Source organism: Marmota monax, unplaced genomic scaffold (assembly GCF_021218885.2).
Source record: "Marmota monax isolate L192 unplaced genomic scaffold, Marmota_monax_Labrador192_F-V1.1 WCK01_AAM20220418_F8-fsc00002, whole genome shotgun sequence".
Classification (NCBI taxonomy): domain Eukaryota; kingdom Metazoa; phylum Chordata; class Mammalia; order Rodentia; family Sciuridae; genus Marmota; species Marmota monax.
The window spans coordinates 28541711-28555714 of NW_026693571.1; the positions used below are offsets into that span (position 1 = coordinate 28541711).

General features: G+C 38.2%; 1 protein-coding gene across 6 annotated transcripts in view; it reads left to right on the forward strand.

Moving 5' to 3' along the window:
- The window catches only part of LOC124102594 (broad substrate specificity ATP-binding cassette transporter ABCG2), a 62441-nt gene that overhangs the window by 25259 nt on the left and 23178 nt on the right, over positions 1–14004 (forward strand). The gene's annotated exons all lie outside the window — the stretch shown is intronic.

Consider the following 14004-nt stretch of genomic DNA (forward strand, 5'->3'; position numbering starts at 1 on the left):
TTTAATATAAATGGGTGATGGGTGATGAAGTTTGTCTAAGACTTTTTTTCTGCATTTATTTTTGTCCTTGATTCTATGTATGTGATGAATTGCATTTTTGGTTTGTGCATATTGAATCAAGCTTGCATCCCTGGGATGAAACCAACTTGATCCTGGTATATAATCTTCTTAATGTGTTTTTGAATGTGGCTTGCTAACATTTTATTAATGTTTTTTGCATATGTGATCATCAAGGGTATTGGTCTGCAGTTTTCTTTCCCTGATGTGTCTTTATCTGTTTCGACATCAAGGTGATACTGGCTTCATAGAGTGAATTCGGCAGTGTTCCCTCCTTTTTTATTTCATGGAATAATTTAGTGTTAGTTCTTCTTTAAAGATCTGGTGAAACTCAGCTGAGAATCCATGTATTCCTGGGCTTTTCTTTTTTGGAAGGCTTTTTATTGTGGCTTTAATTTCATTGCTCTTTGCAATCTCACTGCTCTATTGTTCTGTTGAGGTTTTCTATATCCTCTTGGTTCAATTTGAATAGGTCATATGGGTCTAGAAAGTTGTCAATATCATCTAGATTTTCCAATTTATTGTTACATGTGTTTTCAATTGTCCCTAATGATTTTCTGGATTTCATCAATTGCTGTAATGAATCTCCTTTTTCATCTCAAATTTTGTTGATTTGTGTCTTCTAATTTTTTTTTGGTTAGTTTGACTAGGGGTTTATTGATATTATTTATATTTTCAAGTTACCACCTCTATGTTGCATTGATCCTTTGTAGTTTATTTTTTAGTCCTCTATTTTAATTTCAGCTCTGATGTTAATTATTTTCTGTCTTCTTCTGGTCTTGGGATTAGTTTATTTCTGCTTTTCTATGGTCTTGAGATGCAGCATTCGCTGTTTATTTGGAATCTTTATTCTTTTGTTTAATGTGGTCACTTAACGCTATAAACTTTCCTCTTAATATCCTCTTCATAGTATCTCAGGTTTTTTTGTGTTGTATTGCTGTTCTCATTTGATTCTAGGAATTTATAAATATTTCCTTTCATTTTTTAAAATGTGATTCATTCCTTGTTAAAAAAAATATTGGTCAATCTTCATGTGTTTATGTGATTTCCATAAATTTTCTTGCTGTTGATTTCTAATGTCAATCCATTATGATCTGACAAGATGCATGGGATAGTTTTTTTTTTTTCTATTTGCTAAGACTTGTTGATGAGGGCCACAACCAAGTTAAGATGGCACCTGGCAGTATGCCAAGAGGAGTGGTTTGTGAAGTAACGCCAGCAAGCCATTAAGATGATGAGGATTCCTTAATGACTGACTGCTGTGTCAAGTTAAGCTGTGTGTAATTAGTTGGGTATATGTACCTCTACAGTTCGGCAGAGAGGCGGCTCCTGCTACCCTGGGTGCCCGCTACTTTGAGTTCTCAGTTCCTGCTGAGTTCACTGGCAATAAAGTAGTTCCTGCTTCAACCTTCAAGTTGCTTGTTACCTCTTGGTTATTTTGCCTAGCCAGACTTGGGCAGCCTAGCTGGACTACGGCAATTTGTATTTGCTTTGTGTCTTAAAATATGGTCTATTTTGGAAAATATTCAATGAGATATTGAGAAGAAAATGCATTCAGTTCTTGTTTAGTGAAATATTCTATAGAAGACTGTTAGGTCCAATTGGTTTATACAATTATTTAGGACAGAAGTGTCTTTATTGATTTTATATCTGCATGACCTGTTGCATGTTGAGAGGTATGTGTTGAAATACCAAGTATTATTATATTAGTTTCTATCTGGGATTTAAAGTCAATAAGTGTTTGTTTTATGTAATTAAGTACACCAACATTTGGGGCATAAATATTTACTATCATTATAGCTTCTTGTTGGATTATTCTCTTTAATTATATGTAATAGTTTTCCTTGTCTCTTAAGATTAAATTTTTTATTTTTTTAGTGCATTGTAGTTATATGTAATAGTGGGATTTATTTCAACATATTTATAAATGCATATACCATAGTTTTAAACTATTCCAATCTCCAGTATTACCCCTTTCTTCCCCATCTCCCTCCTTTTTATTCCTTTCTCTCCTCTCTTGGTCTCTCTTCTACTTATTTTTTTAATTAATGCCTTATAATCATATATAAAGTTATAATACATTGTGGTCTCACCATAAATTCACCTAGTCTAATTTGTCAACTCTATTTCGCATTCCCCTTTCCCTTTCCTCCTCCCACCCCTTTGGTTTCTTGCTTCTACTCTCCTGATCTCTCTTCTATTTTCATGAGATCTCCTCTTGAATTTATTTTTCTTCTCTAGCTTCTGCACATGAGAGAAAGCATTTCACCCTTGTCTTTCTGAGTTTCACTTATTTTGTTCAGCATGGACTCACTCCATTTACCAGCAAATGATGTGATTTCTTCTGATTATTTTTTGCTTGAAGTTTGATTTGTTAGATACAAGAATAAGTATTCCTGCTTGTTTTCAAACTCTACTTGCATCAGGTATCTTTTTCTATTCTTTCACTTCCAGTCTATAGATATCTTTGCCTATAAGAGTCTCTTGGAAACAATGTATAGTTGGGTTCTGTTGTTTAAATTCATTCTGCCCACCTCTGAGAAGAATTGAGACCATTCACAGTCAGAGTTATTATGGAGAGATGTTAATTCCAGTAATTTTATTTGTTTAATAAATTAAATTTGTTCTTTATTTTTATTTGATTAATTGCTTTTCTGGAGAGCTACATCTATTTGAGAGCTCTGGGGGTTGTTTTTAAGTTTCTTATCATGTAGTATTTATTTTCTGTAGTTCAGGTTTAGTGGCCATAAATTATTTTAGTTTATCATTACCATAGAAAGTTTTACTTTCTGCTTCAATTCTTCATGATAGCTTTGCTGGGTATAGCAATTTTGGCTGGCAATTATTTTCTTTTATAGATTGAATTACCTCATTCTAAGCCCTTCTGGATTTTTTTGTTTTATAAAAATTTTATTTAGGGTTTTTTTTTCCATGCTGGGAATTAAACCCAGGGCCTCAACCATGCCAGGCAAGGGCTCTACCACTGAGCTGCATTCCCTGCCCTCCGCACGTTTAGTTTGAATTGAGAAGTTTGAGGTGAGTCTTATTGATGTAGCTTTAAATGTGATTGTGATCTGATGTTTTTCTCTTTATATTCTATTCTCATTTTCTATTCTATTCTCATTTTCTATGTTAGGCATTTTGTACATGATGTGTCCATTAGAGTTTAATTTTTGATACTGTCTATTTAGGGTTCTATATGCATCCTTTATGTAGATGTCCATTGTGTTCCTAAGGATTGGAAAGTTTTCTTCTATTATATTACTAAATAGGTTCCTAATGCCATTAGCCTGTATTTTTCTGCTTTTTTCTATTCCACACTTCTTGTACTTTCTCATCATGTTCTCCCCTCCCCTTTACTATCTACTGAATGTTCCAGCTCAAATACCTTGTCCTTGAGGCCTAAGGTTCTGTTTTCTATGTAATTTAGTCTGTTGGTGATTCTTTCAAGTAAACCTTTTATTCAATTTATTGTGTTTTTCATTTCTAGTAGTTCTGATTGGTCCCTTTTCAGAATCTCTATCTATTTAATGGTCTTTGATCTTTTGTAGTTGCTCTTAGTTCATTCTTTAATTTGTTTCTTATATCTTCTTTTTTAAAAAAAATTATTTTTCTTAGTTGTTGTTAGATCTTTATTTTATTTATTTATACCTGGTTCTGAGAATCAAACCTAGTGCCTCACGCTTGCCAGACAAGGGCGCTACCACAGTCCCAGTCCCTTATATCTTATTTTAGTTCATTAATACTTTTTTTTTCCCCAAAAACACAGAATACTTCTTCATTTATTTAGATGTTTGATTTTTTAAATAGTTTTACATCATATGGATTCTGCACATAGTATACTAGTTTTATACCTAAGTACTTCTTTTTCTATATATACTATTCTTGCTGTGAATAGTACTGTGAAGGATTTATATTTTTAATTTCAAGTTCCATTATTTTTCTTTGCTGTTAGGTAGGAAAGCAATTCATTTATACTGTATCAAGCTTGTATCATGCAACCCATACTTGCTTATTAGTTACAGAATTTTTTCTTTTTGGTTGATTCTTTGGAATTTTTAAAACAAAATCATGTCATTGCACACAAGGCCATATTATTTTCTTCTCCTAAATCTGTACAAATTTTACTAATTTTTCTGCCCATTATACTAACTAGTGCTTCTAATATGATGTTTTGTGTAAATGATGAGAGAGACTATCATCCTAAGTCTTTCAATCTTAGGTGAAAGACTTAGGATGATAGTATTTATACTTTTGTTTCTTTATTGGATATTCTTTATTAAGTTTAGTAAATCTCTTTTTACTCCTAACTTGTTGAGAGTTTTTTTTTAAATAACAAAAGATATTGTATTTTGTCAAAAAATTTGACATGCATTTGTAGGATCATAGGATTTTTTTTCTCTTTATTCTTTGTCTTATAAGGAATTTTTCTTTTCATCTAAGTGATCAAATTTGTTGATAGAGAATTTGTTGTGGGTTGAATTTTGTTTCCCCAAAAGGTATACAATTGTTCTAACACCCAGTATTTGTGAATGTGACTTTTTTAAAAAAATAGAATCTTTGCTGATGTAATCAAGTTTAGATGAAATCCTCAGGTTAGACTCTAATCTGATGACTTGTGTCCTTATAAGAAGAAGAAAATGTTATTTGTACAGTCCTGTGTGGCATTATGGTGTTTTGGTCCATAATAGACTTCATGTAGAACAATGGTTATAGCAATTAGCCTAGGCATGTGGCCTAGTCTGTACCATCTAGATTCTTTTTTTTTTATTGTTGGTTGTTCAAAACATTACATAGTTCTTGATATATCATATTTCACACTTTGATTCAAGTGGATTATGAGCTCCCATTTTTACCCATATACAGATTGCAGAATCACATCAGTTACACATCCATTGATTTACATATTGCCATACTAGTGTCTGTTGTGTTCTGCTGCCTTTCCTATCCTCTACTATCCCCCCTCCCCTCCCCTCCCCTCCCCTCTTCTCTCTCTGCTCCCCCTACTGACATTCATTTGTCCCCCTTGTATTATTTTTCCCTTTCCCCTCACTTCCTCTTGTATGTACTTTTGTATAACTCTGAGGGTCTCCTTCCATTTCCATGCAATTTCCCTTCTCTCTCCCTTTCCCTCCCACCTCTCATCCCTGTTTAATGTTAATCTTCTTCTCATGCTCTTCGACCCTACTCTGTTCTTAGTTACTCTCCTTATATCAAAGAAGACATTTGGCATTTGTTTTTTAGGGATTGGCTAGCTTCACTTAGCATAATCTGCTCTAATGCCATCCATTTCCCTGTAAATTCTATGATTTTGTCATTTTTTAATGCAGAGTAATACTCCATTGTGTATAAATGCCACATTTTTTTTATCCATTCATCTATTGAAGGGCATCTAGGTTGGTTCCACAGTCTTGCTATTGTGAATTGTGCTGCTATGAACATCGATGTAGCAGTGTCCCTGTAGCACGCTCTTTTTAGGTCTTTAGGGAATAGACCGAGAAGGGGAATAGCTGGGTCAAATGGTGGCTCCATTCCCAGCTTTCCAAGAAATCTCCATACTGCTTTCCAAATTGGCTGCACCAATTTGCAGTCCCACCAGCAATGTACAAGTGTACCCTTTTTCCCACATCCTCGCCAGCACTTGTTGTTGTTTGACTTCATAATGGCTGCCAATCTTACTGGAGTGAGATGGTATCTTAGGGTGGTTTTGATTTGCATTTCTCTGACTGCTAGAGATGGTGAGCATTTTTTCATGTACTTATTCATTGATTGTATGTCCTCCTCTGTGAAGTGTCTGTTCAGGTCCTTGGCCCATTTGTTGATTGGGTTGTTTGTTCTCTTATTGTCTAATTTTTTGAGTTCTTTGTATACTCTGGATATTAGGGCTCTATCTGAAGTGTGAGGAGTAAAGATTTGTTCCCAGGGTGTAGGCTCTCTATTTACCTCTCTTATTGTTTCTTTTGCTGAGAAAAAACTTTTTAGTTTGAGTAAGTCCCATTTGTTGATTCTAGTTATTAACTTTTGTGCTATGGGTGTCCTATTGAGGAATTTGGAGCCCGACCCCACAGTTTGTAGATCGTAGCCAACTTTTTCTTCTATCAGATGGTGTGTCTCTGATTTGATATCAAGCTCCTTGATCCATTTTGAATTAACTTTTGTGCATGGCGAGAGAAAGGGATTCAGTTTCATTTTGTTGCATATGGATTTCCAGTTTTCCCAGCACCATTTGTTGAAGATGCTATCCTTCCTCCATTGCATGCTTTTAGCCCCTTTATCAAATATAAGATAGTTGTAGTTTTGTGGATTGGTTTCTGTGTCCTCTATTCTGTACCATTGGTCCACCCGCCTGTTTTGGTACCAGTACCATGCTGTTTTTGTTACTATTGCTCTGTAGTATAGTTTGAAGTCTGGTATCGCTATACCGCCTGATTCACACTTCTTGCTTAGCATTTGCAAATAGCATTTGCTATTTGCTTCTTGCTTAGTTTTTGCTATTCTGGGTCGTTTATTTTTCCATATGAATTTCATGATTGCTTTCTCTATTTCTACAAGAAATGCCATTGGGATTTTGATTGGCATTGCATTAAACCTATAGAGAACTTTTGGTAATATCGCCATTTTGATGATGTTAGTTCTGCCTATCCATGAACAGGGTATATTTTTCCATCTTCTAAGATCTTCTTCTATTTCTCTCTTTAGGGTTCTGTAGTTTTCATTGTATAAGTCTTTCACCTCTTTTGTTAGGTTGATTCCCAAGTATTTTATTTTTTTTGAAGATATTGTGAATGGAGTTGTTGTCCTCATTTCCATTTCAGAGGATTTGTCGCTGATATACAGGAATGCCTTTGATTTATGCCTGTTGATTTTATATCCTGCCACTTTGCTGAATTCATTTATTAGCTCTAATAGTTTCTTTGTAGACCCTTTTGGGTCTGCTAGGTATAGAATCATGTCAACTGCAAATAGTGATAATTTAAGTTCTTCTTTTCCTATTTTTATGCCTTTAATTTCTTTCGTCTGTCTAATTGCTGTGGCCAGTGTTTCGAGAACTATGTTGAACAGAAGTGGTGAGAGAGGGCATCCCTGTCTTGTTCCAGATTTTAGAGGGAATGCCTTCAATTTTTCTCCATTCAGAATGATGCTAGCCTGAGGCTTAGCATAGATTGCTTTTACAATATTGAGGTATGTTCCTGTTATCCCTAGTTTTTCTAGAGTTTTGAACATAAAGGGATGCTGTACTTTGTCGAATGCTTTTTCCGCATCTATCGAGATGATCATATGGTTCTTATTTTTAAGTCTATTGATGTGGTGAATAACATTTATGGATTTCCGTATATTGAACCAGCCTTGCATCCCAGGGATGAATCCTACTTGATCATGGTGCACAATTTTTTTGATATGTTTTTGTATGCGATTCGCCAGAATTTTATTGAGGATTTTTGCATCTAGGTTCATTAGAGATATTGGTCTGTAGTTTTCTTTCTTTGAAGTGTCTTTGTCTGGTTTAGGTATCAGGGTGATGTTGGCCTCGTAGAATGAATTTGGAAGTTCTCCCTCTTTTTCTATTTCCTAAAGTAGCTTGAAAAGTATTGGTATTAGTTCCTCTTTAAAGGTTTTGTAAAACTCTGCTGTATACCCATCCGGTCCTGGGCTTTTCTTAGTTGGTAGTCTTTTGATGGTTTCTTCTATTTCCTCAATTGATATTGGTCTGTTTAGGTTGTCTATATCCTCCTGACTCAATCTGGGCAGATCATATGACTTAAGAAATTTATCTATGCCTTCACTATCTTCTAATGTATTGGAGTATAAGGATTCAAAATAATTTTTGATTATCTTCTGTATTTCTGAAGTGTCTGTTGTGATATTGCCTTTTTCACCCCGTATGTTAGTAACTTGAGTTCTCTCTCTTCTTCTCTTTGCTAGCATGGCTAAGGGTCTGTCGATTTTGTTTATTTTTTCAAAGAACCAACTTTTAGTTTTGTCAATTTTTTCAATTGTTTCTTTTGTTTCGATTTCATTAATTTCAGCTCTGATTTTCATTATTTCTTGCCTTCTACTTCTTTTGCTGTTGTTTTGCTCTTCTTTTTCTAGGATTTTGAGATGAAGTATGAGATCATTTATTTGTTGGTTTTTTCTTTTTTTAAGGAATGAACTCCACGCAATGAATTTTCCTCTTAGAACTTCTTTCAATGTGTCCCATAGATTCCGATATGTTGTGTCTGTGTTTTCATTTATGTCTAAGAATTTTTTAATTTCCTCCTTGATGTCTTCTATAACCCATTGATCATTCAGTAACCTATTGTTCATTCTCCAAGTGATGTATGCTTTTTCCTTCCTTCTTTTATCGTTGATTTTCAGTTTCATTCCATTATGATCAGATAAGATGCATGGTATTATCTCTACTCCTTTATATTGTCTAAGAGTTGCCCTGTGACATAATATGTGATCTATTTTTGAGAAGGATCCATGTGCTGCTGAGAAAAAGTGTAACTGCTTGATGTTGGGTAGTATATTCTATATATGTCAATTAAGTCTAGGTTATTAATTGTGTTATTGAGTTCTATAGTTTCCTTATTCAACTTTTGTTTGGAAGATCTGTCCATTGGTGAGAGAGGTGTGTTGAAGTCTCCCATGATTATTGTATGGTGGTCTATTAGACTCTTGAACTTGAGAAGAGTTTGTTTGATGAACATAGCTGCACCATTGTTAGGGGCATATATATTTATGATTGTTATGTCTTGTTGGTGTATGGTTCCCTTGAGCAGTATGTAGTGTCCCTCTTTATCCCTTTTGATTAACTTTGGCTTGAAATCTATTTTATTTGATATGAGTATGGACATACCCGGTTGTTTCCGAAGTCCATATGAGTGATATGATTTTTCCCAACCTTTCACCTTCAGCCTATGTATGTCTTTTCCTATCAAATGCGTCTCTTGTAGGCAGCATATTGTTGGGTCTTGTTTTGTGATCCATTCTACTAGCCTGTGTCTCTTAATTGGTGAGTTTAAGCCATTAACATTTAGGGTTATTATTGAGATATGGGTTGTTCTTCCAGCCATATTTGTTTATTTATGTTACTAAACATGGTTTGTTTTCCTCTTTGATTATTTTTCCCCCCTTTACTGTCCTACCTCCCACTGTTGGTTTTCATTGTTATTTTCCATTTCCTCTTCCTGTAATGTTTTGCCAAGGATGTTTTGAAGTGATGGTTTTCTAGCTGCAAATTCTTTTTACTTTTGTTTATCGTGGAAGGTTTTAATTTCATCTTCCATCCTGAAGCTTAATTTCGCTGGAAACACAATTCTTGGTTGGAACCCATTTTCTTTCAGTGTTTGAAATATGTTATTCCAGGATCTTCTAGCTTTCAGAGTCTGTGTTGAAAGATCAGCTGTTATCCTGATTGGCTTACCCCTAAATGTAATCTGCTTCCTTTCTCTTGTAGCTTTTAAAATTCTCTCCTTATTCTGTATGTTGGGCATCTTCATTATAATGTGTCTAGGTATGGGTCTCTTATGATTTTGCACATTCGGCGTCCTGTAGGCTTGTAGGATTTGGGATTCTGTCTCATTCTTCAAGTCTGGGAAGTTTTCTCGTATTATTTCATTGAATAGATTGCTCATTCCTTTGGTTTGTAACTCTGTCCCTTCCTGTATCCCAATGACTCTTAAATTTGGTCTCTTGATGTTATCCCATATTTCTTGGATGTTCTGCTCATGGTTTCTTAACAGTCTTGCTGAGCTGTCTATGTTCTTTTCAAGTTGAAATACTTTATCTTCATTGTCTGATGTTCTATCTTCTAAGTGTTCTACTCTGCTGGTAGTATTCTCCATTGAGTTTTTAAGTTGGTTTATTGCTTCCTGCATTTCTAGGATTTCTGTTTGTTTGTTTTTTATAACCTCTATCTCCCTGTATAGTTGATCTTTTGCTTCTTGGATTTGTTTATGTAATTCATTGTTGAAGTGATCTTTCATTGTCTGATTTTGCTGTCTGATGTCTTCCTTGAGACTCCAGATCATCTGAAGCATGTATATCCTGAATTCTTTATCTGACATTCCATCTGCTGCAGCTATTACCTCTTCTAACGTTGAGTTGACCTGCATTGCTTGTGGTCCTTTCTTTCCTTGTCTCTTCATACTGTTCGCGTTCTTTTCTACTTGGTGAAACTGTTGTGCTATTGAATTTTCCCCCTATATATTTATATTGGTCTTGTATAGTTGCAAAGTCTCCCTCGCAGGCGCGGGCGGCGGCTCTGCCCCTCCTCCAATTGGGGCAATGTGCCTACCATGCCGGCAGGCCGCTGGGCCTGCTCTGCCGGTCGGTAGCAGGTCCGCCTACCTTGCAGGCGCGGGCGGCAGCTCTGTCCCTCTGCGGGCTGCTAGGCTTGTTCTGTCGGTGGTCGCAGTTCTGCCTACTTTGCAGGCGCAGGCAGCGGCACTGCCCCTCTGCAGGCCTCTGGGGCTGTTCTGCCGGTGGGTCGCAGGTCCGCCTACCTTGCAGGCGCGGGGGGGGGGGCGTCTCTACCCTTCCTCAGGCCACTGGGCCTGCTCTGTCTGTCGGTTTCAGGTCTGGCCTGTTCTGTTGGTGGTCACAGTTCTGTCTACCTTGCAGGCGCGGGGGGAGGGGGCGGCTCTGCCTCTCAGCAGGCCGCTGCGTCTGTTCTGCCAGTGGGTCGCAGGCCCGCCTACCTTGCAGGAGTGGTTGGCAGCTCTGCCCCTCCGCTGGCCACTGGGCCTTTTCTGTCGGTGGTCACAGTTCCGCCTACCTGGCAGGCGCGGGGGGTGGGGGCGGCTCTGCCCCTCAACAGGCCGCTGGGCCTGTTCTGAGGGTGGTCACAGTTCCGTCTACCCTGCCGTTGCAGGGGGAGGGGGCGGCTCTGCCCCTCAACAGGCCGCTGGGCCTGTTCTGAGGGTGGTCACAGTTCCGTCTACCCTGCCGTTGCAGGGGGAGGGGGCGGCTCTGCCTCTCAGCAGGCCGCTGCGCCTGTTCTGCCGGTGGGTCGCAGGCCCGCCTACCTTGCAGGAGCGATTGGAAGCTCTGGCCCTCCGCGGGCCATTGGGCCTTTTCTGTGGGTGGTCACAGTTCCGCCTACCTGTCAGGCGTGGGGGGTGGGGGGCGGCTCTGCCCCTCAGCAGGCCACTGGGCCTGTTCTGTGGGTGGTCACAGTTCCCCATTAATACTTTTAATAATCAAAGTTTCAAAATCTTTCTTTGAAATTTTATTCCCTTACGTGTCTGTGTGTACCTTTTTGGAAGATTGTAACATTTGGAGGGAGACTTTTTCCTCATATTTTCAGAGATCTTGGACCTGCACATGAAATGGACTCCTTTTCCTCCTTTGTGATGATATCCTTGGGAGGTAGTTGTCTCTTTTGTAATAAGTCCTGTGTTGTTGGTATCTGTTGGCTTCAGTATGTAGGCTGAGTGTATTCCAAGTATTAGTTATGACCAACAAAGACTCTCAGTTTGCTGCTATAGAACTGCTGAATGAATTCACTCTTCTAAGAGCTGCTATAACACTGTAAGGTTTTTCGAGTCTTCTTTTTGGAATATTTTTTATTTTGATGTAGGAAAAATGTCCAAGAGGGGAATCTGATGTCTCCTTCTAGTCATTCTTACTTGGGGGCTAATCATTGGTTTGGAGTTTTTGTCTCCTCTATTCTATGTGTCAAAGTATTTTTGAAGCTTGATTAGGGTTGATTTGTGTGTGAAGGAGGGTACACTGTCACTTTGCTGAGATGTGGGTGTTATTCAACTGCAGAGTTTCTCATTTGAACTTGTAGTGTACCAGTTACTTCCCAGCCCCTCTCAGAAAAAAAGGGAAAAGAAGCAACAGCAATAGTAGTGATCAATATAGAGCATTAGAATAAATTCCTGGTGCCTGCTATGGCACTAATATACCATTAATTCCCACAAAAAGAGGATTTGCAGGGTAAGCATTTAACAACAGCAGTAACAATAAGCAGTCATGAATTATAACTAGTATAAAAATATATAATAGTTACCAACTATGCCCTTCCCAATGCTAATAACTGCAGAAACATGAATGGTGGGGGAGTAATTATACAAACTAAATTGTTCTTAAAGATAGTAAAACTGTAGTTCATTAAGAAGAAAAAAAGTGGGGTAGGAAGGTAAAAGGAAATTTAAAATATTCAAAAGGTGAACTGAAGTGCAGCAGGGGAGGGATTGTAATGGCTATAAATAAAGAGGAGTAAAAAATACCTGACTCCCCAATAAAATAAGTAATGAGAAAGAGAGAGAACAAGTGAATTAAGCTACTGAAGGGGGAAGAGAGGAGTAATAAGAGAAAAAACAAACAAAACAACAACAAAAAAGAGCCGAAACAAAGAGATGAAAAGTCAACCCAAAACACATAAGCCCAAAACCTTACCCCTCTAAAGTTAAAAGAAAGTGAAATAACAAATGGTTGAGGAAAGGAAAACATTTAAAAAGAGGAAAAAGGGGATAAAAATGAAGATCCACTAGGAAATCGAAACAGAACATACATCCCACACATACACACATTCACACACAGTTGATGGAAAAAAGAAAAAAAAATAAGAATAAGGATAAAGGGAAAGAAAAATTTTAATTACACATGAAGGGCTGCTCTGCTGAGGTGGGCAACACTGTTGGCAAGTATGGATGTCCACTGCCTATGCCTTCCTGTCCTTTCTGTTTCTTCTATGGCTGTGTACCCGTTAGAGCAAGGGCTGGGAGTTGTGAAGTCCATCTTCTTTGAGTTCCTCACTCAGCTGTCAGGTACAGTGGCCTGGAACTGAAGCTGCCTGTATTGATTCTCAGTTTCCCCTCTTGCCAGTTTAAGGACAGAATAGGAAGTAGTGACAATTGGAGTTTTGTCCATGCAAACTCGGTGAGTGCACTCCCCAGGCGGGGCTGATGTAGACTTCTAAATGTTAAGTTCAGGCAACTGGCAAACTTAGCTCTGACCAAACTTGTGAGCTTTGCCGTGAGTTTTCTACTCTAGGGAAAATGGCTCGATCCACCCTATTGCCAGACAGAAGCTAATCTTCACTGGGTGTCTGAGTATGGGGAGGGGGCTCCTGAGAACTCCATTGTTGGGGTAAAGCGATGAAGTCTCTGTTCTTGCACACATCACTTTCCATAAATATGGTTGTTCCAGGAACAGACCCCGAGTGTAAATGTACCCATCTGTCCAGTTTCTAAGTTCACTTAGACTAACCCTGCAAGCCACCAAAGAGCACAATCCTCTTTGTGCCTTCCTCAGTCATGCCCCCACCAGGAGGACTCTAATTCTCACAGCAGGCGTATGCAGGGACAGTTGGCCAATGCTTGTTATGAACTCCCTGGCTCCTGTAGCAGAAAGTCACCTCATAGTCACTGTAAGATGGCATCCCACATCAGCTCTCCACCCTCCAGCCAGGAAGCACAGAACACCCCTCACACAGCACTGCCTCAGAGTCACCCAAGTTCAGACCTCACCTCTGTTTTACCAGTTACCCTGTGCCAAATTTCCTTCAGATTCAATCTCTTCTTTCTGCTTGGGTCTCCCCTCCCCTCTACAGTGGACTGATCTGCAGCATTATAGGTTGGATTCCCAAGGTATTCTCTCCTGCCCTATGTTCAGAGTTCCTGAATTTCTGTCTTTATGATTCTTATATTGGGATTCAGTGTGTTCCCTGTCACCCACTTTACAAGGTAGCAGTATTTTCCTGCTGCTTGAGCCTCAAGCTCATGGAATAAGTGAAATTTACACCCTTCTCCTACTCCATTTTTTCCAGAATCTTCAGTGTGTTTTTAACAATCATTTTTAGTGTGAGTAGATATTGGTTGAGCATTTGCTGTACATGTCTTCTCTGGTCCTAGGTGCTGTTGATAGGCAGTTGGGCTAGCTTGTGTTTTTTTCCCCAAGAACCAGGAAGTCTTAATAGGTTGGCTTTACTAATAGGACTTGATAAGTTATTTG